This window comes from Chinchilla lanigera, unplaced genomic scaffold, assembly GCF_000276665.1.
Source record: "Chinchilla lanigera isolate Chin_1 unplaced genomic scaffold, ChiLan1.0 scaffold00017, whole genome shotgun sequence".
NCBI classification, from domain to species: domain Eukaryota; kingdom Metazoa; phylum Chordata; class Mammalia; order Rodentia; family Chinchillidae; genus Chinchilla; species Chinchilla lanigera.
In genome coordinates this window covers 24,465,055-24,492,084 of record NW_004955418.1, presented here as the reverse complement: position 1 = coordinate 24,492,084, position 27,030 = coordinate 24,465,055, and positions in this window count along the sequence as shown.

Here is a 27,030-nt window from a genome sequence, read left to right as displayed (position 1 = left end):
TCTGATGATGACATTGATCGGTTACTCTCAATTCTATGTGGCCAAAGCCAATCAGTGTAAGTCCTCTGAAGCCGGACGTGGTGGCACATACCTGTACTCACAGCACGCAGGAGGCTGAGGCAGGAGGATCGTTGTGAGTTCAAGGCCAGCCTGGGCTACAAAGTGAGTGTATGTCCTCTTTGTGCACTGAAGTCAGATTCATAATGTGTCCAGTAATCCAAAGAGTAGGTTTTAATCAAAAATATTAAAAAGAGAGGCCTAAAGGTAATAAATGCCTAAAGGTAATAAATATGAAGTACTGTGGACACTACAGTTTTCTTTCAAACATAAACAACTACTCACAAATTCAAATTTGCCAAAGATGAACTGCAATGTTTAGATTTCTTACTGTTTCTCCAGGCTTTTACTGTCATCACAGAATTTTGGCCATTTACCTATCTCAAGTCCTTCAATAGCATTCGATTGAGTTTTAATTATATTACTGTCTCCTCATGTACATCTATAAATTTTACTAAACATACATGGGTTTCATCAGTTTGTGTTACATTTGCTTAAACTTTTTTGTTGTGAGGAGCAAGTGCTACTGACAAATCTATTACAGCAAACCAGTGCAGCAGGCAGGAAGAAATCTTTCTCTGCAAAGTAGAATGTATCCTATAAGCAATGAACTTTCAACACTGTCAAGGTTATTAGACAGCATTTTATATGGCCACTGTAATTCCTATATCAACTTATGACAAAAAGGTTGACTAGGAGATCTACTACAGATGATTGGTAGATAGAAGGATGGATATACAAATGTATACATTTGTATTTTCACAAATATGATATAAAAAATTGGCAGAAAAAAATAAAATATTTTTGAAAATTATCTAAATGGCTAGTTGCAGAGCTAAGTGATAGAGTACTTGCCTAGCATATGCCAGACCCTGGGCTTAACATCCAGGGCCTTATACACACACACACACACACACACACACACACACACACACACACAGTTACAGATTCTTCATTTAGGAAACAAAAATCTTCAAATTTGTTTGAAGATTTTCAAATTTGTTCAAACAAATCTTCTAATTTGTTCAAATCTTCTCAAGTTTTTATTATACAGTATTTTTAAATAAACATACAGGATGTGCAGTTGTAGATGAATTGTCAAAGTATATGAAAGTAAAATGTAACAAAAGGATAAAATGGTTTTTTATTTGTTAGTACATCTGCATGCATTTCGTCTTCTATCACTATTTACTTCGCAATGTAGTTCTGTAAAATAACACATCCTGGGTAAGGTTGGGAATAAGAGCATGGAACCAGCATGAACTTGGTGTCTGACAAGATCTTTCCTGCTGCACCCTGACACGGCAAAGGGTCTCTGGTGACAAGAGAGCAAGATGCTAGATTAGCTGTCTCGTCCTCTTCTTAGAAAGCCGCTAATATCATTGCAGAGGCTCCTCTTGTGACCTCATCCCACCCTGCTTGTCTTCCAAAGGCCTCACTTGCAAATGCCATTAACATGAACTTGATGGTTACATTTCTAGTACATGAATTTTTCAGGATCATATTCCCAGGATAGTCTTTGCTAATGGGTGCTAATCTGAAAATCAAATTATTAATCATTTATTTGCTTAGAAAATCTCCCAAGCTTTTAGTTACCACATGGGTTATTAGTGAAACAGAAGCTCTTGAACTGAGGAACTGAGAGGCTGGTGGTAGCTTTTACTAAAGTGCGAAAGATTCAGGAACATATAGGTGTGGAAGGATATAGAATTGATTGTTTTGATCATATTAAGTTTGAAAGATTATTCAAAATATTGATAGTAAAAAAGAAGTCAACAACATGTGTGGGAGATGAAGATCTAAGGTGGGAAGTCTGACCAACAGTACTTAAAGTAACCCTTTTATATTGTAGTTTTTACCTATTTTCTCTTCATAGCTTTTGCCCTTGGAGCAAAATGAGCATGTCCTCTCTCTAAAACAGTTTTCAGGTTCTTGTAGTGCATCATCTTAGAGATTAATGTTTCTACTGAATCCTCACAACAATTCCCTACCTCCTTCTGCCTTTGGAAGACATTTTTCTGTAGTCCTCATGGGAAATCTAGTAAAAGCTTCTATCTGACAGAATGCAGTGGGTAAGGCTAGGTAACTGACCCCAGGTGCTTGTCTACTTGGGGATATTTGAAACCCCATCTCACATCTAGAGCCTGTTGATAGAGGTACATGAATTTTAATCCAACCTTTAAAGTGTCTCAGATTTTTATGTACTAAGACTGCACTAGTCTGAAATGAATCGCACCCTTACCTAAACTCAGGAAGTGCCTGAAAACATATTGTCAAGTGGACTATTCCTTTCTGATATATGAAGAAAAAGCATTAATATGAATCCATTTTTATTTTTGTTCTAAATCTGTTTTTATGGACTTCATATTAGTGCTTCTCCCAGCACCTAGTAATATTTTTCTGTGATTTGTAGAATTTACTACTAGTATATATTCTCATATTTTTTTCTTTGTCTACTTTTAGGTATCACAATAAGAACTGGTGTCAGTTTGATTAAGGGATGGAAGTCTAAAGATATTTTAAACCAGACAACTCATATTTAAACTGATTTACAAAATATTTTTATTACAACAATTATTTTAAAAAGTGTGTATGGTTATGCAGACAAAATGCTACTATTTTAACTGTCTTACCAATCCTTTTAAAGTATAAAAATTCTCTAAAAGTCTGCATGCCAATAAAATAATTTATATGTATAATCAAAATGGGAGAAAATAAAGTAATGTATGTTTACATCAAAAGATAGAGTTTTGCAAGTCTTTCAAAGGAAAATGGTGCCATTTAAAAATTTTTTCAAGCTATCATTCAATGTAATCCAGAAAAGCCCCAACTCACTAACAATTCTTATGAATTTTCTGTAGATTCTAAATTCACTTTACCCTGAATAATCCAGGAGTCATGGTATGCTGAATTTTGAAAGTTGCATGGAGCTGTTTGTTATTCGGACTCACACTTAAACTGCTGTTCATTTTGACAAAAATACTCTGCTGCTAAAGCTCCACATTGGTCATTGTGACTATGGGTGTCTACCCATTCTTTTTAAGCTGGGGTGTTATCAGTCTTCTGTAATGAGATTCTGTTGAAAAGAAATTTTGTTTATCACTGGCTGTCAGGCCCCTCTGATCAGCAAGCATCCTATCTATGAATGTTAAATGTACACACACTTCTCCATACCCCCGACACAAGTTCCATCACTGGAGCAAATTTTCTGTTTATAAAAGCAATTCCAAAGTGGATAACTTCAGAAACCCAGTGACAAGACAGTGCTCATCAGCCTAACAGCGTGTCTGCTTCGTGATGTATGTTACAGACACTAAAGGAAAAACAAATGAAAAACTGATAATTGGCATGAATAACACAACGCGTGCCAAATGGTTCTTCTAAATATTGAGGGAAGGAAGGTTAAACATAATGCTGCGCTTTACACTAATGAATATGTCCAGCATAGCCCTTTCCCAGAGCAGAACAACATGTTAATGACTATGCTTAATGTCGTTTTGGTTAATGTGACATCCAAGGAAGCACTCCTCCTGGAGCCATAAACTGTGTACAAGGACAGAGATCAAAGCTGCTCATCCCCGACCCTTGCTGGTGGCTGCAGCTACAGCCCTGTGTCAGAATGCCCATCATTACTGCGAGTGGCAGCTTAGCCTCGGGTCTGCATACCGCCTGCACATTTCCTCTTCTGGGGACAAGCAGGCCACATGTGTATGCGTGCCGAAATTTTTCATTACAGCAAAGACTTACAAAAGGAGAGATTCTCCTCCTTTAACCTGCAAACTCCTGGTTGTCTAAGTCAATACTATGCTTCCACAAAAAGCGTTTTCAGCAAGGAGAGGAAGGTGTTTCTGAATCCATGAGCAAGAGAAGCAAGTCAGTAGTGGGATCTAAGGAATAATTAGAGTTGAAGGTGAGGAGATGACAGTGGACTGGTTGAAATCTTTGTGCCAAGGACTTCAGTGTGGACACTGGAATCATGCAGGCTGATTATGGACGTCAGAAAAAGAAAGACTGTAGACCTGGGACTGAATCACTGAGGCCTAAGACAGACTGTAGGGGATTTGTGTGTTAGCAGCATGGCCCGCCGTAGCAATGCAGCCCGCTAGGAGGCTATAATGCAACAACTTAGCCTTTTCCAGGTTTTGATGCTCTTGATAAGGCCTTGAGAAAGGCAGCCCCTTAATAGCTTCTCTCTCCCCTGGGTCTCTGTGTTGAGTGCTTCCTGGTGAACTCTCCTCTGAATTATGCTGTGTATCTATAACAGTCTAATTATTCAAGACTCGAGTGAAATCACGCTGTATCTAGCTTTTAGTTGTGCTAGGAAATTTAGATTTCACTTAATGATTGATTTAATTTTCCTGACAACTCCCTGAAGAAAGATTATTTTCTTCATTTTAAAGGTAAAGGCACTGAGTTTCAATCCAGTTAAGTAACATAGCTAAGATCGTAGAAATAGTATTAAGGCTTGTAATCCAGTTGACTTTGCCAAGAAGCCTGCTCTACCTACCCTCGTGTATATGGCTCCACACACTTCATTTGCCCAAGCAGTGAAAGTAATGACAGTGCTCAGATATTTGGTGGCTTTTTCCAGTAGAGAGGAACATGCTCTTATCCTTGATCAGAGTGTGAGGGAGCACCGTCCCACCCAGCGTGTATGCATGCAAGTGTGTGTCTGTGTGTGTGTGTATTTAGAATTGAAAATCCAGCATTTCAACTTTAAAAAAATAACTGATTAAGACAAAGTAATATGATATGATGAAAATGTCATCCTTTCTGCAATAGTTTTAATATTTATTTATATCCATTTTCAATTTCCAGAGCTTTCCTAAAGTCTGTTTGCTATTCATTACATCCTAAAATAGAATTAATGTCATGTATGATGTTGTACAGTATGATGTTTGTTTTCTAAAGGGACCATGTACAGTAGTAATGGGACAATGGGTAAAAATAAGTTGTACAGATTGGCTTCAGATTTGGGTGAGTCAAATATGAAATTTTCCATGTACAATGAAGGAACTATATTTGAATAAATGTCTATGATATTTTATTCCAGTGCACAATTAAACAGAGTCGATAAGATATAAATGAAACTAAAATACTGGAGCTCAAGGATATTCCTGAAACATATTTCAATGAAGCTGTAAGACTGTAAAAGTAAATATCATTGCAAACAAATATTCATAATATTATATAATTAATATAGATAAAATAGTAGGAGTTCTAGCATCAATTATATCCTTATCATGATGCCATAACAATATAGCTAAATTAGTTGATAGCATTTAATGATATTTACCTTGAGCAGTCCCACTTGTTCAATGGTTTCTTCATTTCTTGCACCTGATTTATTTGTTCATCCAGTTTTCTCCTCAAACACATTTTGTGCTTCAAATGCAAACTCTCCTATTGCAAACATATATTTGAGGAATCAGATTCATACTGTACAGTAATACTGTGGTGTAAATACTTCAGTACTCCAAAACAACCCCTATAAAGAGTTGTTTTTAATTTTGTACTATTTATAAGTACATACAGTGAACATCCATGTGACTATTGAATCACTATGATGTTCCAATTCTTAAATACTTATTATGTGCCACTGAACATTTGATATCAGCACATATGTGTGGTAGTATTATTATCATCCCCATTTTACAAGTCAAGAAGCTATAGACCAATTGAGTCATCCATGATCACATAGTAAATGGAGAAATCTATATGGTTAACTATTGTTGTGTATGTATGAAAAATATGTATAGTCTTTACAGATATTGCCATTCAAAATATGTTGTCTACATATATAGCTAGCTCAATCCAAATGCACAGAAATTTTCACTGTATTTATGCTTGCATTTTTCTACTCTTAGTATAGTTATAATAAATTTTGTATACAGCTTTTGGTATTATAATCTTGTTTAAAATGTAAACAATTCTGTTTTAATTGCATTAGTGGAACTGTTTTGCTAAACATTTGAATAATGAATATACATTAGAGCTATAAACTATTGTTTAAAAAGTATTTGGTGACCCATAACCATAAATTAAATCATTAAATACAGAATCTAGAGATTTTTTAGTTTAGATCATTAATCTGTTTTGCCTAGATTGTAGATGACTAAAAAAAAAATCATTATCTTGCAGCTTCCTTACCATGGGTCTATGTAGGAGTGGGTGATGTAAAATGAGAAGGCAAGACATCCATTTCTTTAAAAAATAATATGCTGTCAAAATCATAAACCTTCACCATCACAGCTGACACTAATTGGCACCCTGGTTAGCACTCTCAAAAGAGAGGTCATCGCTGGAAGCTTGCAGGGCAGAATTTCCCCTTCTTGTAAGTGGTCCCTCTGGGTTGAAGAGCAGAGATGTAGAAAACCTTAGCAAAAGTTTGGCAAGTACCTTTATTATAAGAGAAGTAAGAGACATCAATGTTTATCCATGACCATAGATTATTTAAGAACGGGTAGTGTTATACATGAAACTTGCAGATAGATGTCTAAAGTAACCGAACCGATCAGACAATAGTATAGCAAGCCTGTACTTTCTTACCTAGAGACTCTGCAGCTAGACATGGATGCTTTTAGAAGGGGTGAGCAGAGTAGAGCCATTTTATAAAGGAAAAAGATCACATATACCTTAAACTATGTACTCCACAATAGAAGGCGGCCTTCCATTCATATTTGTACAATAAAATGAATGAATATGCACAGCAACTGCAATAAAGAAATGTCCTCATGTCAACTGAGATCAAGGTTTGTCACAAAACCAATGAACTCATTTAAGTTTAGGATTTGCTGCCAAACATGCTATGAAAAAAATATGTTTAAGAGATTTTGGAATTTCTGAATTGCAGATATGTGGGCTTCAATGAGAATTAGGATTATTGCTGGGTGTGATGGTACACATCTGTAACCTCAGCACTCCAGAGGAGGCTGAGACAGGAGGATCAATGTGAGTTTGAGGCCAGCCTGCCCTGAACTGCACAGCAAGACCCTGTCAGGCACATGTGCGTGCACACACACACACACACACACACACACACACAAAGGATTATTTAGCTGGGACACAAAGATCGAAATATAACTAAAAATGTAGAGTTCATTCGTATTTGTTAAGATTTCAAAACTGTTTACTAAGCACCAACTAGATGCCAGCTATGACAGATAAGACAGCAATGAAAAGCCAGAAGTGGTCCTGTACTTGCTATTTGGTGACCAGCTTTATTCATTGCTATGGAATTCTAAAAACTGAGGTATGTGGTTTAAATGTACCTCAGACTTATTAAATAAGATAAGGATAGTCTTTCTCCTATGCAAGCATTAGAAAATAATTATGGGCAGATTTAACTTGGAAATATTTTCCTATTAGGACCCAAAGTCCAAAGGCATAAAATCTGATAAATCTGATGACATCAAAATAAAAATACAGGGGCTGGGGATTTAGCTCAGCGGCAAAAGCGCCTGCCTGTCAAGCGCAAGGTCGTGAGTTCGGTTCCCGGTACCGGAGAAAAACCAAAAAAATAAAAAATAAAAATACAACCTTCTAAATGCCAAAATCTTGCCTAATCAGAAAACCACCAAAGAACTAGGAGAAACCATTTTCTTTGTGGATCACAGGCAAAACACAAGCACTTTCAAATGTATAAAGAAACCTAAAAATGAGTATTATTTAGTCTTAGAAAGGGAGGAACTCCTGCTGAGAGCTGCAGTCTGCGTAAAGCTGGAGAACACTGCTCCCGGTGAAATGAGGCAGTCACAGGATGGGTGCTGCAGGACTCCGCTGATGTGCAGCCCTGGAGTGATCAAAACCACAGACAGAGGAGGCTCAGGGCTGCCAGTCTGGGGCAGGAGGTGGAGCTGGTCCACAGGGGCAGAGCGTCAGTTTTCCATGATAAGATTTATGGAGCTGAGTGGCAGTGACGGCCACGCAACACGATGAATATATTTAATGACACGTATTGCATGCTTCAAAATAGTTAAGATGGCAAGTTTTAAGTTATGTGTATTTAACCACAATATATAAAAAATAAATGAAAAAGAACAACATGCAGGAAAAAGTTATTATTTGTCTATTTGTTTTCCTGAGAGACTATCTTGAAGACACCAATAGGTAAAATAACAACCATTGATAATTTCCTACCACTTTGTGTGTAATTCGGTAAGTCCCCCTATTACTATGTTGCCCTTCTTTTACTCTTTAAAATAAAAAAAAGAAAATTATGGAATGCCCTTTCATCTAGAAATGTTAACAAACAACTATCCATTTTTGATGATTTGAAGGTAAAAATAAACAGTGCAGATTCTTAAAGCCCTATGTAAATCAAGATTCTATAAACCAACATTAGTTTTCCAAGCTCTGATTCTGAATTCTTATAATTTCATTTTTAACAGTAGCATCTATATGTTTTATGCTCATAGAAAAAATTACTTTGCATACACACACACACCTAAATAACCAAAAATCAACAGATTTCATTCATATAAATAAATAAAAATCTAATTAACTTTCAGTTACCTAAACTGAATAAAAATAAACATCATAAAGATATGAGAGAAGAGATGAAGAAACAAATATACTAATTCTGAATTCTCTCATTTTCAATTAAGAATGTTTTAACACATAGAAATTAAGCACTATTTTTGTCATTTTTTTAAAGTACCAAGGATATATATCACTGTTGTAGTTTTTATCCACAAATTTGTGGCTCAAGAAAGTCAAGAATATAACCAATTGTACCACTGTTAATTATATTGAAAAGGCATTTTGTAGCTCACATCCTTCTAAAAATGCCATTAGTAATTCACTAAGAGTTTCAGAAAATCAATATACACTTACTGATTATACAATATTAATAATATTGCATAATTATATGTAAAAGTGATTCTACCTTTTCCTAAAGGTTTTTTTACTCCTTCAATATTCAGCAAATAGTTCCTATAGCCGTGCATACATATATACAACATACAACATATTAAACCCAAGAGGATAATTCAATAACTATTTAAACACACTTGAACTCTTCTGTCAGCATATTTTATATAACTATATATGGTGGACAAATATAGTGTGGATTTTATGTGCTGAAATTTAATGACAAAAGTCATAGTTCTACCATCTTGTGGCCCCTTGCTAGGGTTGGCTAGAATGACAGAAGGCATCCTCCAAAGACGCATAACTTACATGTGCTAGGGTATGAGTTTTCTTCTAGGAAAGCAACAATTATTACCTCTAGAGCAAAACAGAACTCTATTAAACTGGGTCAAGTCCAAGGTCATTCCATAAAATAGATATTCATCTATAAGTTGAGCTTGAAACATTCATTAGACTACATATCATCAACATGGGAGTAATTTGAGTTTGTTTACTTTTCCACTTAGGTATGTACTCTGAAACATCAGGAAAAACTAAATGTAAATTCTAAAATGCCATTAAGTAATTAATCTAATCCTTGTCCCAAGTAGCAGTGATAGACTCAAAAAAACAAAACTTTGACAGCTTCTTTAGTATGGGTCACAAAAGTCAGAAAAGAGGTAAACGTTCTTCATTCATTAAGAAAATTAAGTAAGCCGGGGCTGGGGATTTAGCTCAGTGGCAAAAGCGCCTGCCTGGCAAGCGCAAGGTCATGAGTGCGGTTCCCAGTACCGGAGAAAAACAAAAAACAAAACAAAACAAAAAGAAAATTAAGTAAGCCATTTGATCAGTACTGAATAAAAGTAGATGTGATTAAAGCAAGTGGTTAGTGTGTTAGCTGTAGCTCTGCCAATGACTAAATGTCAGTCTTTTTCTCAGAATAAACCCCTGATAGGTGCAGACCCTCCATATCTGTTGTCTTGAATTACAGATGATCTTGGCCTTGGTAGACGTGTCTTAGATCCCTTTCTATTGATTAATAATAACGCTCATGGCAGATGACACCCTATCATAGGTACTTCAGCAGCCATGAGTAGAAGGCATTGATTTCAAAACCCAAAAGTTCTATAGCAGCACGATTCACAATAGCTAAGCTCCAGAAACAGGTTGGACACCCTTCAACAAAGACACAAAGAAAATGTGGTGTGTGTGTATACAGTGGAATCTGATTTACCTATGAAGACGCATCATTCACAGAAAAATAGATGGATCTTCATACCATAACATTAAGCAAAACAAGTCAAACACGGAAAGTTATATATTATATGGCTTCTCTTATATGAGAAACACAACATATAAATAAATTGAAGAAAAAAATAAAGGAGAGATGATAGGGAACATGGGGAAAGACATCTTGGAGAAGAGGAAGAGATCAGGAAAAGGAAGAAAAGAAAAGAGGAAGGAAGGGGGCAAGGGACAGAAGATGATTAATAAATTGCATAATAATACCTATACACATTTATACATATGTGTATCTATACATATAAACGTATATACCCATTCTCCCCAGTGAATGGAAGTGTTATATATCACAAGCACACACATGAATAAACAATTCAAAGAACGATGCTGCAAGGAGATTCATGTACTATCGTAAAACCAGGCCAATTAATCCTGAGGGCCCCAAAATATTTCCTCTATTATGTATGGCTGGATGCAACATTGAAAATGAATCACATAGAAAAACTTACTTTGTATTGTGAAAGACTATTTTATGTAAAAATCCTTCTACAAATTATTAATGAAGAACCACTTGAGGTGCTGGATTGCATCTCCTGTGCTCTTAGTCTGCACAAAGATAAAACCAGGTAACCTCTGACAAGTTCATCTCCGCTTGTTTCAAGTTACTCCAGCTGTTAGCTCAAAGGGCCACAGCTATAAGAACGAGGGATTTCACCCTGGATGATAACACAGATTTGCCTTCTGTAAAAGCTAATCTCCTCACGTATTGAATGAAAGGAAGAGCTAGTAAATTCTTATCATGAGGTTGTCATGACAAAGAAATGAGCTAATGCAAGGTAGAAAGCTCAGTACTGCACCGGGAAAAGCTCAGTACATTTTAACTCCTATTATGTTAAGAATTGTGAGGTATGCTGCTGGGTACGTGTGGCATGCGCTCCCCTTTAAGTGCCATCTTCCTAACTGATGTGCATGTGTTGATGACAGTGATGTACAGAGTTACAAAGAGTTCTAGACTGAAGCTAGGTAAAATTCCTGTGTGGTACCTGACTTGCTAGGAACTGATGTTTCATAAGCCCTGATAAAATTCACCTAATCACCATCAAGATCAATCGCCTTGTCTTTGATATGTGAAGCTGGCTCAACACCCCTAAATTATCTTCTTGACCTCTGAGATCATTTAATTCCTATGGTCAAAATATGCTTTGCTGTTTATGAAGTCATAAAACAAAAGGACTAAGTGCATCCATCACATGATCTTCTAGATGAGAAAACTTAGATCAGTATTTCTTTTTTTTTGTATAACTCCCTACATTGCTACAAAATACTTTTTTCTATACACTTTTGCCAAAGTTGCTAGTAATGGCGTCCACACCAATAGCATCCTTTTCTAAGATTGAGTGGGTATGGTCACACTACATGATTTAAATATCATTTCACTTTGGGTATATGAAATGGATAGGCAGCTATCTCTGGTTTTATTATCCAAGAAAATTCAACTAATACATCATTACATCATCACCCGACCAGAACAAGTTGAGCATATCTGAAATTTGAGGCTCTAGTTAACAGTAAATGATCTGATATATAGATATAGGTATATAGATGTATATTACCCCAAAAAGCTACCCTTTTATCTTACATACAAAATAAAAAGCCCTGACTTTATTCTGGTTGCCCATTAAGCTCCCACTGGTGACTTTTGATTAGTAAAGTCTAAGTCTTCAAGTGATTCTCAAAAAAAAAAGGTATAAAAACCAATTCTGGGGGATGACACTTGAAGTAAAACATCCAGAATGGGCTTCAGGAATAAGTTTCTTTTTTCCTGAAAATAACACAGAAAGAAAAATTTCATTTTACTGCCTCACCCATTTTTTTCTTTGTGTGAGGTTTCAAACTGCTGGGGCTGTTTGCTGACCAAGAAATGAGACAGCCTAAGAGGTTGCAGAGTTGGGAGAGGAAAGGAAAATGTACGGTAAGCCAGCATGGACAATGTATCTAAAAGTGTGTCTTGACTTAGTACACTTGTCAGGCATGTTTTATGTGTTCTATTATTCTTGTTTTCCCACTTCTATATGTGATAACTGACTATATAAGGTCTTTTAAGATAAATAAGTGAATCTGATGATGGACACACAAAAGGGGTGGAGAGAAAGTGGAAAAGAAGAATTGAAATGTGTTATATGTATGAATCAACTCCCAATTCCCTACAGTGAATGCAATCATTATGTATTATGAAATATATGAATAAAATGAGAAAAGAAAGGAAAATGGAAAAGTCTAGATCTTTCATAATTTGCCTGTTCATGGAATTTATGCACTCGGGCATTTATTATTGCTCCAGACTCCAGACTTCTTATTCTGTGAGATTATAAGGGTCTTTATTGTTTAAGTCATTTTAAGATGGTCTTCATGTTACATCTGAAATCAGACTGTCCATACAATGCTCAGAGAAGCGAGTTGTTTTAAAAGATATTTGAAGTCTCATTGGCTTCACCCAGTAAAAATGTATCTGTTGCTTGCCTCACAGTAGGATCTGAGGCAGCAAAAGTGTCTAGGCAGCCATCAGCAGTGAAATTTCTTCTACTGTAGAAAGTAGAAGGTAGAAGTAGAAACCTCTTTTAAGTGTAGACACTGGTAAGGAAAAAAGACCAAGAGGCCACACTTCAGTGTCTATGCTTTTTCCATCTACCCTTACTTAAGAAGATGGAAGATGTACCCAAATCGTGTGCTCAGGAGAAAGACGAAATGTTTGGGAAATAACAACATTATAATGAATTCTTTGTATAGTTTTTATATATAGTTTATATTTTAATGTAACATTTTTAACCAACATTGTCTAAACAGCTTGAAATAAAGGTACAAAAATTGGTTGCTATGCTACCTACTTCACAAAAAAATCAGCTAAACAGCAGCATGTTTTGAAAGATAAATTTTCCACCCTTTATTTCTACTCCAGTGTTATGATTTTTTTTTTGGGGGGGGGTTCCGGTACCAGGAATCAAACTCACGACCTTGCACATGCCAGGCAGGCATTGTGCCACTGAGCTAAATCTCCAGCCCCCCAGTGGTATGATTTGTTTCTGCAAATTTGTGTCCCAAAACCTCATGCAGTCATGGGGCGGGCTTCTAGAGTTTGTGATTGATTCATAGGTATGAGTGCTACACCCTCCCTGGGGCAGGTAGTTTGCGTATAATGTAAGGGAGGAAAAGAGGCTGCTTGCTTCTGCTCCTCCCCGTATGCTCTTGCTGCTTTTGCTCTTTTCTGCCACCATGAATGGTTGCCCTGTGCCATGTGCCACTCTGCCTTGGAGCCAGCCAGATATAGACTGAAACCTCCACGAACTGTGAGCTAAATAAACCTTTCCTTCCTTAATGTTGGGTGTCAGGTATTTTGTCTCAGCAATGAGAGAAAAGTAACCAAGGCATCCAGTAAAAAAGGAGGGGAGGATATTTTCTCTAAATACTAGAAAGCAATCCAAAGTGATGGGGATTAATTGTACGTTATCTTTCCAAAGATCAAGTTTGTTTTTAATGGGAAAAATGCCTGTTCACTTTGAATAATAAAAAAGCTTACTTTTGACATTCAGTTTAAAATATATCAATTAATGCCTACTTATTAAATGAATCCCAATTGAATCTAATTGCTCTATATGGTTTGTCAAAAAACAGAAGGCATCTCTGGTATTGCTCTTGATTTGTTTTTCCTGTGATATTCCTTTTGCTGTACTACCAAGATTAAAGACAAAACACAATGTTGAGTGTGCTGCCCAGGGTCCCTCACACACATCTTTGGGTGTATGCAGTGTGCGCACGCACGTTCGGAAGCTCTCAGTGGTCTCATTTTGCATATTATGCTTTAGAAATACAGTTTCTGATGCACCAGAGCAGTCCAAAGATTAATCACAAACTCTATCCAGTTCTTGTCGGGAGTCAATATCTAATACTGATGGGAGAAACAGAAACCCGGGAAAAAGATAACACTGAGCCTCTTGTGAGTGATTTCTGCTGTCTGGTTGGTGACAGAGAGTGAAGCAAGACCAATCCCATTACCACTAGTTATGCTTCAGCCACTCCACTTTCATTCATTTTGCTTTTATTTCTGATGCGCAGAGGCTGTTTGATGAATTCCCTTCTGGGGACAGGCCAGTCTTGGAAGAGTGTACTTTAAAAAGTTATGAAGAGCACATAATTTATTAAACCCAACTCATTATGGGAAACTGTTAGCATGCAGCTCATTTAATAGGAATCATTGGTGGAGAAAACGACTATTGTTTTGATCTGATCACATAAGCTATGGCATAATTCTCCTTGTCTAAGGTGATTTACCGCATCTCGAACAGCATGAACACTCACTTAAACTGTTTGTTGCTGGAAAACAGACACATATATTCTGTTATTTATTAATGGCTCTGGCTTTATATTTTTATTATGTTCAGTAACAAATAAATTTTCCATGTTTTCAGTGAATGATTGAGAATTTAGAATAAATAGAGCCCCGTGGGCAAACTAGACAAGAATAAGGAATTATTTTCTTAGGGGCCTCCCATCTGGGAGTCAGGAAAAAAATCAGTGCTAAATGAGGTCTTGTCTGCCTACTATGCACAGGGAATAAGACCTAACATTGTGGAGAAAAACACAGAAGGGCAAGGGGCTAAGAAGACAAGTTACACACATGAGCATAGCTAGCTACAGATATAAAGTAGCACGTCATTCAGCACTAGATTTTATCAAAGCATACCGGAAGAGGTCAGAGAAAGTGATATTTCCACCACACCAGATGGTCGAGGGATAATCTTTATTTATGGGCTTCCCAAAAGACTTTTTTTCACATAATTTTCTAATGTCATTTTGCACACCAGATATCATTAACTCTGTTAATGACTGCATAACTTCAAATTATATTAAAATTTATTTAGCTAAAAGATTTGTTTAGCCATTTCCCTAATAAATTAGGACATGTACTATATTTTCAGTTTTTCCCACTACAAAAGCTATAATAATCAATGTTTGCAGTATTCTTTTTTGTTATCATTTTCATAGGATACATTCTCAGAAATATGGTTCCTGGTTTAAAATGTAAGTGCATTTTTTAATCTAAATATACTGTCATATAGCTTTCAAAAAACATCTAAGTTCACCTTGTCCCCAAAAGGTAGGGCATATGTTTTGTTGACAGTACTAGTTGTTATCCTTTCTCAATTTTTCTCAATTGTGCCTGTCTGAGGAATGCGAAGTAATTTCACATTGTGACTCTGCCATTAATTACTCAGAACTCCTAGTGGACTTGGAATCTTTTCATATATATATAGTCACTATATATAGATAGAGAGAGAGATAGTGATATAGTGAGTATTTGGATTTTCTTTTCTATAAAATTCTTATTATTGTCTACCAATTTTTCTATTGAGTTGTAGTAGTAGATCCAAAAGTTCACCTTCCTACTTTTAATTTTTAATCAAGGTATCTATCGTCGGATCAAACATCATGAATCCAGTAGCATTGCTGAGCCCCAGTTCCATATAGTACAGTGGAAGGGAAATTACCGTGGGAAATATTGCATGCTCAAATAGAGCTAAAACCATGTGGAAATATATATACTACAGAGCAACACATAATACACACTGCATAAAATGCATCAGAATTATTAATGATATTATGAAGGAGAATTTGTTTCTGGTTAATACTGTGAAGGTTTTTCAGAGAAAAGAACATGAGTCTGGCTATAAAAGATGGGACTGATTATAATAAGTGTCATGTGAGAAAAAAAGCACTCCTTGCAGGAGGAATAACAGATTTTTCAAAAACAAATGAGCAATTCAAAAGCCAGGAGCACTGACCTGACAACCATGACTTTATTAATACCTGGTAAAATATCTTATTGTGATAAGATACAGTTTTCATGAACACAAGTTAGAAGAATGCAGATGCTTTGCAGTTGTAGTTTTTTTTTTTTAAAAGTTATATTTCTGGTAAAGAAATAGAGAAAAAATCCTCTTTATCTGCTTAGAATTCAAAATTTAGCAACCTCTTCATGCTATTACATATAATATTAAACTATAATCTTTTGAAAACTACGGAATTACACTAAATATGGAATATGGAATTACACTAAAATAAAATATGCAGAAAAATACGGAATTACACTAGAATTTTATTTGTCTCAGGAACAGAAAAATTACAAACACATAGCTAAATATTCTAAACATTAAAACAGTTTCTAAAAGTATCTATTTTGAAATGAGATGGAGCCTCAGTCTGAATGGTGGTTTTCTTTCTTTCTCTCTCTCTCTCATCTTTATCTCTATATGTATATCTATATCTATTTATAACCTATTGTGTGTATTGTCTATGGGTTGTTACAATCCACATTTAACCCATGTTTCTGAAGAACTTTATCAACTACACAGAGCAAAATGAGAAACAGTGATATTGGTGACTCATTCGGGGGCTGATTTTCTTAGCTGTGCAGATCTGGATATACACATACATCAAAGTCTCTAAATACACGCAGAAGTCCCGGAAGATCTAAGCCATTCTGAAAACAAATGATCATCTATGGCTCAGCGAGGCATTGAGCCCTCCTCCTGGCCTGCCCCTGCTGCCTCCAGGACCTCACGGGTCCTAGTGCCTCAGCCTTGGACGCTTACTTGGCCATCCAAGCTGCTGCTTGTCTCCGTCCGGTCAGCTTTGCACACCTGGCACTAGGATCCTTTCAGGAGCTCACTCTCCTGTCAGGCGCTGACACCAAAGCCCTGGAGATCACGGTGACCGATGCTGCGCCACGGCTGGTGACATCCCCCTGCCTGTCCCTGTGCATCTATCCGCTATTACTTAAAGCCGAGGATGCGAGTTAGATATCGAAGCAACTTATTGCCGTGTTCTCACTATTGCCCCAAAACCCTCCTCCATGTTGCGCAAGACAAAGGCTCGGAGGACGCACTGGAGATCAGCTGAGTCCTGTTACAAAGCCCTGCAGCGGAATGGTTCTGGCCTGGCAAAGGAAGGGGACCGCAGCAAGCCTGTGGTCCTTGGGAAGGGCGGGCATCTGAGAGCTTTGCAGAGGAGTTCACTGGCCAAGCTGCGGAACTGAACACAGCGGTCGGGCGGGCTGCTTCCGGTGATATCACAAGCGCTCGCCACGGAAACAAGTCAGGCTTTACATCTGTGCGTACAGGTTTCCAGTTCAAGCTCTCCAGGGTCATCTAGTTAAGACCTTCCGTCTGCTGGCTGTCTTCATTACCCCTACATATTGCCACGTTCCAATCCTGGACAGATCGGAATGGTACTAGAGAACAAGGAAAGGTCAGGGAACGTGAAAGATGCCAACCATACTCCATCTCGGTCCCTCACTCACTGGACACACGTCCAGCTTAAGGGAGGGCAAGTTTATTCTGCCTCTCAGCTTTTAGAGGAGTCAGGCATGCTGAAACAGTTGGTGGTGGCGCAGGGTGGAAGGCTCTGAGCAGAGGGCAGCTGGTCCAATCATAGAGGCCAGAGAGGAAGGAGGAGCCAGGCAGGGAGACACACCCTCCAGCTCAGGCCCTGTGACTGCCTCTTCCAACCACTCCCCAAGGCCTAACAGCACAACTACCGAACTCACCCGTGCCTGAATCCAGCGCTGAGTTTAGCGCCAGCATCACTTAATTACCTTCCCATAACCCCACTGAGAGTCGTGAGTGTTGGGGACAGCGCCAGACCTAAACCTCTACACTCCCTGTCCCAGTGTGGACCTGGGGCTTGTGCCTGCCCACTCCAGGGTAGAGACCGTAGACAGTTCCACATACATTTTTGAAACATTTTTGTTCTCAAAATGAGATTTTTTGGCTGAAACTGCCAGCCAATTGTGTTAACTATTATAGAATGTATTGCGAAAATAACCGGTAGAAAAGTACCACTTACGAAGAGCAAGTTAGAAATAGAAAGAATAATCTTTTTTCTCCTGGAAACCAACATATCTTATTCTTTCATTTCAACGTAGTGATGATTGAATTGTATGCCAAGCACTCTTCTTAGTACCGAAGATGAAGAAAAATACTGATTAACTTAATCCTCAATCAAAGTCCATGAGATGAACACAATTATTATCCACCTTGTTTTATAGATAAGAGAATTTAGGCACAGAAAATTGAAATGACTTGCCAAAGATCATCCAGACAGTGAGTGGCACAGCTGGAATAAAGTGTCTATCATAAAAATGAGTAAAATCAGAAGCATTGTAGGGTAAACAGAAGTTCTGAGTTTCAAGGAAGGACTCTGAATTTCTGTAAAGACTATCAATTGCTTTCCTTTGAAATAAGCTGCACAAACAGGAAAAAAAATTGTTTTAAATACCTCCTTTAGGTTCATGCAAGAATTATACATATAAATCTAGAGTAAATTATCAGTAAATTATGAATTTAAGATAAGGAATAATTAAATACACTTATTTCTTTCTAAACTGTGGTTTCAGAATTTATTATGATGAAGTGGAAAGTATATTAGATTTTTCAGAATATCAAATTAGTGATATACAGAAAAATATGAGACTTTCTTTCTAAAACATAAATAGAAGGAACAAAATAATAAAAATAAGACAAAATAGAATAAGCCATGTGGAAAGCAGATTCCCAAAGCTTAATCAAAGTACATAAAAATAGAAGAAGTAGAATCAACAGTCATATAAGGGGCTGGGGATTTAGCTCAGTGGCACAGTGCCTGCCTGGCAAGTGCAAGGTCGTGAGTTCAATTCCCAGTACCAGAGAAAAACAAAACAAAACAAAAAAATCATGTAAAGATTGGGAAATTTTCCCCATGTAATAAAGCCTCATTCTGAGTTTAGAGAGTGAGTGTTATGTTTCAATAATTCAATAAAAAGAAAACAATAGCAAAATATATCTAGTGGAACTGTCACAGTTAAAAGGCAAGGAAAGAATCCCACAGCCATCTAAGAACAAAAAATAATACGTTTGAAAAAATAAGATACAACTGGTCCAGATTGCTCAGGGTCCTTCATGATGGTGTCCAAATATTTTTATATTTTATATTATATGGATAATTATTAATTAAATCATCTAATTTTGGTACAGAGCAATGAAAGGGAGTTTAAAAAGCCTAGAGACTTTTGTATTCAGTTAGAAGAACTCAGTAAAAGAAAATAATGTGCCAAAACTGTTATTGAATTAATTAGTCATGACTGAAAAAATTGCAAAAGAATAAGCAGAAAATCTGTAAGCATTCAGAGGTTTCTAACTTCAAATTTCAATTTTCCTAATCTTCACTCTCTGTACATGACTAGAAACTGACCATCATGGACAATACCTTAGGAAAGTGGCATATGCAGCAAAGACACAGTGGAAGAACAATTACAGAAACTTCCTGGAAGAGATGTTCTGACCCTACAGCTAGAGAGAAGAAGGTCCATTCACGCTTTACATTAAAATTCAATATCTAGTTACATGTGTATCATTTTAACTGCTTGATTCACTCAAACAATTATATACCATAATCATATAAGGATTTTTGTATATTTAAATATCATTGTCTATTTAAATAACAATAACAAAACGATAAAAATTATTGTATTTGACAAATAGGTATTTATTCAAATAAGGTTTATAACACCACTTTCCATTAAAATGAAGGTATCAGCATGACTTAGCAGGCTGCATGATCTTTACATTTGTACATAACTATTGTGCTGCTTCAGAGAACAGCTGGGATTCTCTGGGTGCAGTGCTTCAAAGGACAACAGTAGCAGAGTCTGTCTTAGAATGTTCAGAAGAAATGGGGTGAGGTTTGCCAGGAAAGGAAAGCAGGGAGGCCCTAAGTGGCTAAAAGTCTTTTATTTAGGCAATGTTCGATTTTTTTTTTTTTTTTTTTTGGAAGGGATTTGAACTCAGGACCTTGCACTGGCCCTGCAGGAACCGTGCCATTGAGATATATCTCCGGCCCATAAGCAATGTTTTAAATAACTGGATTTGTGAAAGTTTGTGCTTGATGGCCATGGGCTTTTAACACAACATGTCTCAACCTTGAGCATCTTTGGCTTTTCTATATAACAATTATGTGTAAAGTATTCATATATGTGCAATATATATGAACATATTTATAATGATACTGCTACACGCTGTATTTGTAATATTCAACAATAAAATCACCAAACTGTAATTTCTCTAAGTGATCACAAACAAGAAGGTGTTTAGTATTTATTTCCCCTTAGTACAAACAATTCAAGTGAACAAAAACAAGATATAGAAAAATCATTACTTGGGCATTTTAATCAAGTATAAATATGTATTTTAATATGTGTAATTACAAATAAATTGTTTTAATTTATATAAACTTGCCCAAAGAGTAGAGTATTGGCATGCCTTTCAGAAAAAAGATTCTCATTATTTTCCAGTCTCTCATCCTTATTTTTATGCTTCTTATTTCTTTAGAGTTGCTCTGGCATGGTTTCCAGGGAAAGTTATTCAATTGAAATACATATTATTGATGTTACATTAACAGACTCTGCAGCTAGTGATGTGAACCCGGAGTATAACCACATAAAATATAAATGGCCTCAACATGGGGCGGGGGAGGAAATAATAAATAACAGCTTTAAAATGTGTGAAATGAAAATAAAACATCATTCCAATAAATTAACAAACAGGACCCATCCGACTTATAAAACTGCAAAGCCCTGTGCACTTTAAATGAAGTTAATAAAACCAGATGGGAAATATTTTACTAAGAAGCTATTAAGAGCAAAAGAATTTCTAAGATAACTGTGGGTTGAAAGTTTGATCTGAAGCTAAATAACAGTGACATTAAAGTTGGGGATGCATGTTATGGGAGGAAAAGCAAAACGTCTTAAGTCAATATATCATTAGGGATGTATGGAGCAGAGGGTGCCCAGCACACAAGATGCCTATGAAAATCCTCTTTCCTGAACCACCAAGGAAGAGCAGCCATTACTCTTGTTTTAAATTGCTTGTTGATATAGACAGAGATAGGGTTAGGATTAGGGTTTCTTTCTATTTCTCAATAGCTATTACACATTTTCTTCCATTCCAAATAAATAAATTTTCTTACGTATGAGCTGAAAAATTTTTGCATCCTTGTTGTACCACAGAGAACACATGAGCAGATCATCAAAGCAAAGGACACCTCCGACTGTACCTAGGGCAGAGTCAGAAACCAGTGGCCCTAAGAGTCAACATATCAGCCACAGCTGGTGGCCTAAGTGTTCTCACCACTGCCCTTCCCAAGATCTTGTTTGTGGGCAGAGAAAAGCCTGTGTTGATATTGCACCAAAAATCCTTCCCTACCTGAGTATGTAATAAAATTTGAGAACACAGAAGACCCATAGGCAGTTCTAGTGAGTTGTAAGACCTCAGATTCACAGCAGCTTTTTGTATATTTTTGCAAGCTGCATGCTTTCACTGATGCAGACGAGGAGAATCCATTGGCACCTCCTCCATATTTCAGAGCCTGAGACCCCTTCCGAGAAAATTTCAGGATCTCCCCACTTTGACATTTCAGGCTGAGATCCTTGGTGAAAAACCTCCTGATATTGTTTCCCCTCAGCTTTTTCAACAATTGTCTGAGCCACAGAGTCCTATAAAAATGTTTTCCCCAAAAATCACTGGATGAAAAAATAAGTAAATAATCCCAGAGAACACTGTTGTCTGTAGCCACCTCTAAATGTTAGGTATAGACAAAAAGCTCGAGTGGAAGACTTCACGATGGCCTTTGTGTCTACAGCAATAGCCAAAGGCCAAAATTAGGCCTATCGAAAGGAAAGAGTCCACTCTAATTTCTAAGAATGACACCTAATATGATGTAGGACTGATCCAGCGCTGGTAGGAAAATGAGTTCCACACTGGTGCTGCCCCCCATTTGGAGGTAAAAGCAGTCTGTAAATGAGCTCTTTGTTGGTATTATCATTATTTTAAATGCATGTAACACTGATCCATTAAATTAGCCTGCTTTTCCCAGCCAGGGCACTCATCTTTTCTTCTCCACAATTATATATGGCATATTGCTAGTATTGTCTGTGCCCAAAAGCCCCTGCCTTCCCTGACAGTATTTCTAGAGTACTTCGCTCTGGATCCAGTGACTCTTTGACATTTTGGGCCTTTTCTCTTTGCGGCTGTTGTCTTCTGTGGTTTATGAAGTCAAAATTAGGTTCTAAATACTTGTGTTTTGACTAATACAAAGAGCACTTTCCATAAGCCACATTTTAAACAATGTTTCCAGTACCTCTGCAGGAGAGACAGTCATTGGAAACCGCAGTGGGTAGAAACATGAGTGGAGGATTTTGCTCTCTATAATCAGGTTCAAAGATTCTACTCTGGACTATTGAATTACTTTACTGTAACTGCTCCCCCCACTTCCATCTACTGTCTTTTCCTCATTTCCAGTTTAGGCCAGATCATTTGTCCCTCATTCTTTGAGGTCAGGGCAGATCACGTGAGTCAGTTCTGACATAAACATCGGAGAACTGTTTTTTCAAGACTAACCCCCCAAACACTTCCCGCACATTACATTAAAATGCACAGGACCTGGTGGAACCTCTTTTCTTCTCTTATATTGTAAGCAGGCTGCCCCCACCCAGGAGGTGTGTAGCACCCACATAATCTCCATGCCCTCCTCTTGCACAGGCTCAAGATGAATACAAAGTAAGGACCCTGGCTCCCTGCTGAGTCACATAGTTAACTTTCTGAACTTCTCACATTGACATGTGAAACAACTCCCCAGAGCGGTATGGGCATGTACATTTCATCCCAGGATGTAGAACTGCTGAGTCACTTAGCCAATCCTTTGGACTCCTCAAGTTGACACAATGTATCAACTATAACTGATGTCAATCCAATAAACCATTTAAAAGTAATCTTGTCTTCTCTTTCAGAGACCTTGCGCATAAGAATAACTGAACTAAACCATTAACACGATCTTAAAAATCTGAATATACATATGTCAGAATATATATACTATCCTATTGTGTATATATAATAGCATATGTACATATGCAATAGGATAGTATATATAATAGTATTGTATATATATGTGTGTATATATAGAAAGAGAGAGTCCACTAAAATATGTACATCAAGAAAAGAAAAACAAGCAACTTCACTGAAGATAACAGTATGCAATTTAGCAACCACTGTAAATTTCTATCATTTTGTCTTGAGGTCATATATCATTTTTATTCTTTTGGGGTTACTTTGATTTTGTCTTCATTGTTGTTTCGTCAGTTTTTTAATTATTAAAAGAAAAAATATATAAATGTTTCAATATTAAATTTATTTAAACATCATGAGATTAATACAAGTTAACCTTGACCTCTACAATTGCAAGACATGCTTAAAGTGGTGGCCTACTAGCCTCCAGACCTTTATTAGTATGGTGAAGTGCTAAGGTGTGTATTCATGTTTTTGGTGGATTCCCTCTCTCATATATATATATATATATATAGAGAGAGAGAGAGAGAGACATATATATATATAGACACACATATATATATATATAATCAGGATTGCTATTCTTGTAACTATATGCACGTGTGCATACAACTGTGTACATTTACAAAATCATCACAATATAATAAGGTCTTCCAGCCAGGGATATAGCTCACTGGCATAAGCACCTGTCTGGCAAGCACAAGATCCTGAGTTCGATTCCAGGTACCAAAAAAAAAAAAAAAAAAAAAAAATTGAATACGGTCTTCCTGGTAAAGACAAAGGTATTATGTTTCACAAAATAGAAACTCTCACCTACACACTGGGTTTGACAGCACCCTGGTTTTAAAGTGGTCTATAGATGAGTTTCTTTCAGAAGAAAAAGATATTCTGTTCTCTAACAAAATGCCAGGCTTCACACTCTGTTCCTACTCAATACCGAGGGGCACTGGACAAAACATTAAACACAGAACTGAATGTCTTTTCCAATTTTTTAAACTGTCTCTGATTTTCCTTAATGGTGAGGGTAATCTTCCCTAGCTGTGGCATTGATACACAGACGTGATTGATGTAGGAGAAGTAGAAACCACAAACAGAATTACAGACACCCACTTTGATGAGGGATGGTTTATCTCTACTATACATTCACATGGTAGAACTATATAAATGATCTTACACTGCTTGATTCAGAATCATATGTAATTATTCTTTAAAAGACAGATATTGTAAACATATGTACTTACAGATCAGCCAGCACTCTGAAGCATGAAAGCTGTCTCCTTTATGTTATATAAGAGTTGACTTCATGCATGGGAAAACATAGAGCCTTGAGGCTCCACTAACATTTGGGAGAAATAGTCTGTCTGCTCAGAGCATCATCTGTTTGCAGTTAATGTCTATCTAAAGGATACAAGAGCCATTATCTTGTGAACAATCACACGAGAAGACATTACTTCTTTCTTACTGAGCAGCTGAATAGCAGGAAAATGTCACTTTACTAAAAAGTAGGCTGATTTTCGCTTGGAAAAAATTATGGAATCTTGATTTCCTCTGTTCAGAATCAGTCACTTCTCATCAATATTTAAATTTCATATGAGAAACAAGAGGTCAGGTTTACTTCTTGTTTTTCTGAGCAGCTAACGTGATAGAAATGACCACAAATGGCTTGACCATAGTGTCACATCTTTATATCCCAGATGGTGTCTTTCAAAGTTTTTTATACACAAAATAAGCAAATATTTACTGGATTTAATCGAAAAAACTGATGGGGCATCTAAGCACAATAATCGGGAGCTTTAAGAAAACATAAATATATTTACACTAAATGAATTGCTTGCTTCCTATCTTGTTTTGGTATTAACACAGCACAATAAAAAGAAAAGAAAAGATGAAAGGCTAGTACCCATTATTTTGGAAAGGGATGAAAGCAATATAAGCCCTGCTGTGTGTCAACATAAAAAAGAAAATTGCTTATCTGACTAAACAAAGAGGTGGATTAACTCTAAAAAGATCATTCTTTTATGCATATTTCTGTTTTTCTTTTTAAGCAGCACTCATTTTTTTCTGTTTTGTAAGCTGAGATCATCTCTGTGTAGGCTTGACAATATGGTTAAGTAGAAATAATGAATAAATAAGTTGAATGCATTTTCACTTACAATTTGGATGTCAATGGGGTACCATTTTCCAGAAGTCATTATTCTCATTATGTGTATTCTGCAACATTTTTATCTGAAGCAATTGCATACCAAAATTTTAATTATACAAAACAGTATATTTCCCAAATCATACATATGAAAGCATAAAAAGTATTTAAGAAATAGTTGCAGCTACATGAAGAGGTAAAGCACTCTTGCCTAATCCTATTCACTGTCAACTTCTTTTTGGAAAAAAAAATAGGTATTCATGAGTTATTTCTAGGACGGCTGTATTTTGCTTATATTCACAAATTACTGCTTACTTATATATATGAGATGGTGAGCACTGAGACAGTGACACTACATTTCAGCATGTCCTTTACCAAGAACACAAGAAAATCTAGGGAGAGGTTTATGGTAAAATAAACTAAGGAAAAGATGATCAAATGGTTAGATCATGTTGGTAAATTTAGTTATCTTTAATTTTATGTGTGAAAAATTAATAAAGCTAAGTATTTCATTAAAACTATCAGAAAAAGTATTCAATCGGTCAAAAATAAAGTACTGAAAGATGATTGCTTTGTTTAGGAATAAAATTAAAGTCTGAAAAAAATACATTTACTTTGTTTATAATTATACATTTAAATAAAGAGTAATAACAGGAATACAAGTGAGATTCACAGCATCAAAATAGTCAGTGGGGAAAATGCAAGAAAGCAAAAAAATAGGAAAAGAAATAAGGAAAAATACTTGATAATTAGTATATAATTATACTAAAGTAATGTAATAGGATCATATCCAAGTGTCAGAGAAGTGATTATAATGTACAAAACACTGATACATATGTAAAACTGGGGTATTTTTTCACAAGCATAATATTATGTAAAAGGAAGTCAGAAATAAGTACACACTGTTTGCTTGCATTTATATAAAGAGAAAAAATATGTAAAACTAAGAAATAGCAATATTGTAATGTGTTAGATGCTCAACATAAATATTTTAGTTCTCTTTTTCATATTGCAGACTCTTATTTCATTTTAAATTTTAGTACATTAAAGAAAACACTGAGACCTACTTAGCTGTAAATCCTCCAATTTAAACATATCTTCTACTGTTAAATCTTATTTTGTTAGTAGATATTTGCAGTACATTAGTTTACATTCACCTTAGGCAGTAGATACATGTACATAAGATACCTTGATTCTTTTTTCTTCTCCTTCCCCTCCCCACCCACCTCCCTCCACCTGTCCCTAGATCCCCTTTTCCTGTTTTCATCATTTTGGCTATTATTGATAGGGCAAGAGAAACTACATTTTCTTCTTGTAACTCCATTTTAAGAGAAGTTTGTTTAAACTGTAGTTAAGCCCCCTCCCCTTGGTTAGTCATAAACCAGAACAGAGTTACAATATAGGAACAGAACAAACAGGACAAATTGGGAAGCAGGCTAAATGTTAAACCCCAATGGTCATTTGGAATCCAGCTGACCAAGAGCTTCTGGGAAGGGTAAACCTTGTGATAATTGTGTGACATTCTTGTAAAATTCCCAAGAATGAGGTAATTGTTAGTATGGAGACCTAAAAATGTACTTAAACAGAAGGTGAGACCTAGATTGGTACAGACATCTTCTCTGGCTCCTAGTCAGAGACTGTCCATCAGCCAGCTCTCCAATAAAGCTTAGTTCATTCCTGCCTTTTTGGTCTTTTGTGAGTGCCTGTCTCAGTGGACTCATTTGCCATGTCATTATTACGTTGTGGTGGATTGACCACTGGTGGTCAACTTATAACCCCCAGCTGAACTGAGTAAGTGTGGTTCTGGGTGTG